This window comes from Acinonyx jubatus, chromosome D1, assembly GCF_027475565.1.
Source record: "Acinonyx jubatus isolate Ajub_Pintada_27869175 chromosome D1, VMU_Ajub_asm_v1.0, whole genome shotgun sequence".
NCBI lineage: Eukaryota > Metazoa > Chordata > Mammalia > Carnivora > Felidae > Acinonyx > Acinonyx jubatus.
This window is the reverse complement of record NC_069390.1, coordinates 17,872,497-17,878,535: the sequence shown is the minus strand read 5'-3', so window position 1 is coordinate 17,878,535 and position 6,039 is coordinate 17,872,497. Positions and strand designations below refer to the sequence as shown.

The 6,039-nt window shown below is 57.3% G+C and overlaps 1 long non-coding RNA gene across 1 annotated transcript; it reads left to right on the top strand.

The window, feature by feature from the left end:
- Positions 1-321: 321 nt before the first annotated feature.
- LOC113603383 (uncharacterized) lies at positions 322-5,711 on the top strand. The gene is made up of 3 exons (XR_003424957.2): positions 322-893; positions 3,005-3,057; positions 4,885-5,711. It is a non-coding gene; the product is annotated as an uncharacterized LOC113603383 (long non-coding RNA).
- The last annotated feature ends 328 nt before the right edge of the window (positions 5,712-6,039 follow it).

Below are 6,039 nucleotides of genomic sequence, written 5' to 3'. Positions count from 1 at the left end.
CAAAAGGGAGAGTTCTAAAAGGAAAACACGCTTTACCGGGTTGTCACGAGGCAAATGAGAAAGCCCACAGCGCCTGGCACATAATAATCCCTCAATGAAGAGTGACTTCTATTATCCCCATTTTACGGTTGAAGACACTGAGATGTAATTTTGAAGGGATGAGAGAGGGGAACAAGTGGGGGAGGGAGACTTCATTTAGGCTCCACTCACACCTCCAGAGAAGGCTTGGTAGGCAGCTCAGAGAAAAACCTGGTATTTCTGGGGAGAGACCCTCTCCCGCCTCGCCCTTCTACGCCCACTTCCCCTCATTTCTGCCCCTAAATGAGTAGTCACGCTTCCTCTGTCGCGGGGAAAGGGTCTGTAGGTGCCTTGTGATGTCACAGCTGGTTGCTATGGAGATCAGGTTGCTGTAAATGTCAGTCTGGGTCCACCAGGAGCACAGTGATCAGCATCCCAGTCTGGCGCAGGGAGAGAGGAAAATGAGGCACCCTGGGGGCTCTCCTAAGTGCCTCTCCCCGCGCCCCAAACACGCGGACGCACACAGCGCAGCCAGCAGGCCCCGCGAACGTCCCCTGGCCCGCCCCGCGCGTGGCAATATGTGTCTGGGGAGAAACAACCCTGGCAGCCGAGAGCAGGGTGACACATGGTCCGCATCAGTCACTGTCCCCTCCCGCTCCTTCTGGAAGAAAGGTGCTGCTCAGCAGGTGGCAGTGGCATCCAGGGCGTCCCCATGGCAACACTGACTGAGGTCAGACCTCATCACTGCGCTGACCTCACTCGGGGAGCCACTGGACCCGGGCTGGGCTGTCGCTGCCACGGGGGGGAAATGGAAAAGCTGGGAAGAGGCTTTCCAGAAAAACGAATCTGCCCTCTCAGGGTCATGGCTTCTCCCGGTGAGTCCACTGCGGCCCTCCTCTGGTTTAAAGTGAAGACAGAGGCTGCTGGGTCTGGCCTGGTGTTTCAAAGGGCACAGTTGGGCCCCCAGGAAGTGGCTTTCCTGCCTCTGAAAACAGCCGACAGCCTCCCCGGAGACGGGTCCTGTCACCCTCTAGCCACGGGTTCCAGGGCAGGTGACTCTGAGACCTGTACGTGGGGAGAGTCTTCTGGGAGGGGATCCGCCCCCCCATACCCGGCTGGGCCCTGCCCCCTCCCAGGACAGAGCCCCCCGCCCCGCTGCTGGTTCACTCCACCTGCTGTCCCTTTCCTAACAAGGCCCCTCCTCCTTCCTCAGCCCAGGGCCCCAGCTCGATGCACCTTTGTAGGAAACAGTTACTCCTTACCTGGACCTTGACTCTGTAGCTGACGCCCTTCATCCCGCTGAAGGGCAACCTGATGGGGAACCACAAAACCATCCTGGGGGCACAGCCCGTTGCCTCCTGATACCCAAGCCCAAACCACCCAGGCCTGTAATGGACTCACTCTTTTCTCGACTTCTCTGAGACTCTTGTTTTCTCAGGGTTGTTGGCAAGATTAGCTGGCCCATGAGTGTTCACATCCCTCTTTCCGATTCTCCCCACCTGGACCCCCAGAGACCCCTGTGCTTTTGGCCACCTGCTAAGCCACCTGCTGCCTCGCCCGGGCCCCTCCCCCATCCCCCCAAGGCTGGTGGTATTTCTACACCTTCTCTTGCTGGCTCAGCGGATGTGTCTAACTCAAGTCACTCCCGACCCCTCTCCACCCGCCGCACCTTCCAGAGAGGAGGACCACCGAGAGCCCATGGCTGGCTCCGTGTTAGGATCTGTGATGGGCACTTCGCCCCCATTATTCTGCCGAATGCTGCCAGGGGGGTATCACCGGTCCCCTGCAGGGACAAAAAACACAGAGGCCCGTTTGAGGCCACGTGGTAACGACCGTTATTACTTATTAAAAGCATTTCCTTTCGGTTGAGTTTTATACTAAAATGCTTTATACACACTATGTCAGCATAGAAGAGGAAGTTAAGAGCGTGAACCCTGGGGCCAGGCTGCCTGGGACGGATTCCTGCCTCTGCCTCTTAAAAGCTGCGTGCAACATACTGTTAGACGTCAATTATATTTCACTTTGTTTAAAAAGGCTGTGTGACCTTGGGCGAATTCTGTAACCCTTTCTGTGCCCCCCGAGGGCTCCTCTGTAAAATAAGAGGATGAGGGTGCCTCCCTCACAGGATAGTTATGACGATTACATTAGCAATAGAAGTGCTTACAACCGTGCCTGGCACAGACTAAGAACTGTATAAATAGCGCTCCCTGAAAATGAAAAATGAGAAAAAGCAAAGGAGGTGTGGGGTAAGGAAAGCTTTACGTCGCCTTTTCGGAGGCGGGGGGGGGAAGTAGTAGCAGGTGCATAGTTGCATCTTAGGAGGTAGACAGGCTCAGAAAGGTGAGTTAATGTATTTGGAGTCACACAGGATTAAAGCCTGGAGGTCCTGCCAGTCTGCTGCTGGAGCAGACAGTACAGAGGAGGCTAGAAAAAGTAGGGTCCCCGGGGACTGGGCACCAGGAGGAAGGGCTGCCCCGAGTCCGAGGGGGTGACCCAGGAACTCGGCTGAGGTTCTCCTGGGTCAGGGCAGGAGAACTCAGGGGCTGCTGGAGGAGGACGGGGAAGGGGCAGTGGCAGAGCCTAGCAGAACCCCAGCATGCCCAGCTCCTTCTCCCGCTGGGTCCAAGAGATGGGACCGTGGCCCGGCCGGGGCACTGAGGGAGTTGGGCTCTGGGCCACGCCCACAGGCCCCTGCTTCTTGCCTACATTGAACCTGAGCCCTTGCAAATCCTTAAATTTACTGTAGTCCCTGGGGCAAAGCCCTCGGAAAGCTAGAAGCGTCCCAGTGGACAAATCACTTCCCTTCTCTGTGTATCCGTTTCTTCATCTCTAAAAGGGGAACAGTATTATTAGTTATTAGCACCTAAACTCTTGCTGTGCTTTGGAAGGGTCCAGTGATATCACATATATAATGTGGATTGCCTTTCAGCCCAGCAGAGAATCCATTAAATAACTGAAGCTGTTTTTTCTAACTCAGTGACCTTAGACAAGGAACTTGACCTTTCCGGACTCTGTGTTCACCGCCATTGCTCGGAATAAGTAAGTTAACAATGCGAAGCTCCCAGTGCAGTGCCTGAACAGGGTAGGAAAAAGGAGATATGGAGGGCCCTTCCCCCAGCTCGATGCCTAGGGACCACAGTTGGCCCTGAGTCAGCAGAGATTGTCCAGAAGAATCCCCGTGTGCCCAGATGGACACTTATGCGTCTGTGTGGCTATCCTAAGTAGAGAAACAGAGGTGCAAAAATGTTTTTGCTGTTTCCTTGGAGTCTCTTAGAAGGGGAAATCTGGCTTTAAGAAAGAACTATAGGCCAGACAGCCAGCATAAATACAATTGAGTGTTTACCTGTTCTTCCTGCAAAGTCATATTAGAAATGACAACCAGTCTCTGCTCAGTGGGGGGGACCCAAGGGTAAGGGGCTCCGGCCAAGCTGGAAGGGATTGTGTTGACCACAGTGACCACAAGACAGAGCAGCTGAGTGAGACCCCCGGGGAGGGGGGTGGAGAGATGAGATTCTGTGCCATGTGGCAGGAGCTTCTCAGTCACATGCACGCACACACACAGCCCTTGACACACTCATGCCTGCAGCTTGCTGCGTCACCCCGTCCCTGGGGGGGCCCCTTCCACCGGCCAGCGTCACAAGTCCTGCAAAACCGCAAACCTTCCCTCTCAAGTTCCTGACTTCAAAGGGGCAGCAAAGGCTCCCTGTGGTGGTCTGGGGGCTCCGTCTGAAAGTGCGCACACATTATCTCATTTAATCTCATTAGCAGGAGATGCCTTTGAAGCCTCCTGTTTGAGCTTAAACGCTCCGGAGCGTTTTAGCCCTTTTGCTAAAGCCGAGCTTCTTTGAATTCGAAACAAGACCGGGCAATCTGTCATCAGGGCAATGACGACACCTTCAGGGTGCACACCTAGCTGGGTCTCTAGGTTGGCAGGGGAGGAGGGTCGGGGGGACCAGTGGGGACATTCAGGTAACAGAAGGGGATACAAGGAGGGTGGTGGAGTACTTCGGGTGGGGAAGGAGGGGTGGGGGGCAGGGTCTAGGAGAGAGGACCCGGGAGCCATTGAGTCTGGGGGCTGCTTCCGGGAGGAGGAGAGGAAAGGAGGGACCCTGCCCCTTAGGGGAGAGCTGGCAAAAGTCACAGCGTCGAAGGGGGTCCCGTAGGGAAAGGGGTGTGCTGGGGGGTGCGTGGCTCTCAGCAGCAGGACGCCCTCAGCCAGACCTCACCATGTATCTGGGCACCCTGGGGGCTGCATGCCCTCTCCCCTGGCACGGCGCCTCAGGCCCCTTCCGTGGAACTGGAGCCCCTTCGGTCTCTCTTCCCCACAGCCTGTGATAGTCCCAGGGGTGGGGACGTGTGGCTGTGTCCCCGAGTCCAGGCATAGCCCAGACCCGGGACTTTCGGGCCCTTTCAACATGGCCTAAACTCCACCCACGACCTGAGCCCGGCCGAGCTGCATGCGGTGCATTTGGACGTTTTCACTCTGTTTGTTTTCTGGGTTGGTTTTGTTTAACAAAGGAGGTGGTTAGGGTTCAGACCCAAATCCTCCCCTTCCCAGTTTCGGTTTTGCCTGGAAAACGGATGGGCCTAGCCCCTGCTCGGGTTGGCCCAGTGCCCGGCCGAGTTCCTGGGTGCACGGGAAGCAATGAAGGGCTTCTGGCCTGGCCGCTGGCTCCCCTGATGGGAGGGAGGATAAGGCCAGGCTGGCTGCTGAGAGGCCAGGGGCCGAAGCCGCCCCCCTCTCTGGGCAGTCGGTCCAACTCTGGGCTGCTCTGTCTGCCCTGGGCATTTGAGCCTCAGCAGGGGAGGCTGTTTCGTCCAGAAAAAGAAAGGGAAAAGCCCCCACAGCTGCTGTTCTCATTACAGGAGGCATCAGACAGAGATTCTGGAAGCTGCTTTTCCCCACTTAGGCAGGAACGTGTCAACACCAGCACACGGAGGCCCGGGAGCTGGAGAGGCCTTTGCAGGACCCCTCGGGGAACTTCTTGCCCACCCCCCCCCCCCAGCATGGACTGCCACGTCAGACTGCTCTCGGGGGAGAAGAGGGGTCCCAGGGGCTGGCGGGCTCCTCAGGTGCCGGGCCCCGCAATCTCAGGAGCTGTGGGAAGGGAGACGAGTCGGGGAAGGATCGCACACCCACGCAGCCTCGGCCTCGGCTCTCTCCTGAGTCACCGCCAATTAGCTGAGGCAGGTGGGGAGCGAGGTGGGTGAAGGAGGGGCCCTTAGGTGCGGAGAGAAGAGGTTGGAAGGGGTGCGTTTGCAGGGAGAGCTGGAGGCATGAACGGGCCCCCAGAGGTGGAGGGGACACCCAGGGCCTGTGTTCTGTGCAGTCAACCCCATCCAACCGACCTGAGCACAGCAGCCAGCCTGCAGGGCCTGCGCCTGAAGCCAGAGGGCCGCGGGGGGGGGTGTGTGGAGGTGACCTTCCTCACTACAGGGGCCAGGGAGCTCCGATAACAGGACGGCCACCGTTTACTGAGCACTAACAACATGCCAGGCGTGGGCCAAGCCCTTCGCTCAGTGGTAACAGCGCTTACTTTGTGCAGGACTTCTACCTGCTCTCCCTCACACAGTTCTTACTAAGCAGACGAGGAAAAGGGGGCCCAGAGAGGTTAAGTGACTCGTCCCAGGTCACCCAGGATGGGGACTCCAGAGCCCGTGCTCCGGAACCTTCACGGCAGCTCTGGGGATAGAGTCGTTCTTCGCTATGGCTGCACTGCAATATCATTATCCCCATTTTACAAATGAAGAAACTGAGGCTCAGAGAGATTATCTGAGCAGGAAGGAGCCCCCACTGCGCCCAATTCTGTCCTAGCCAAGTTCCCGTCTGTTGTTTGTCTCATCCTGGCCACGGGGTTATTATCCCCGTCTCACGGGGGAGGAAACAAGGGGAGAGGGGGTAAGTCAGGATTCGCCAGGATTTGACTCAAGGATCGTGAGGCCGGTGTGATTTTCCACAATGGGTGGCCTCAGGGAGCCGTGGCTCTGACATCCACATTGGAGAGCCCAGACCTCCCCATA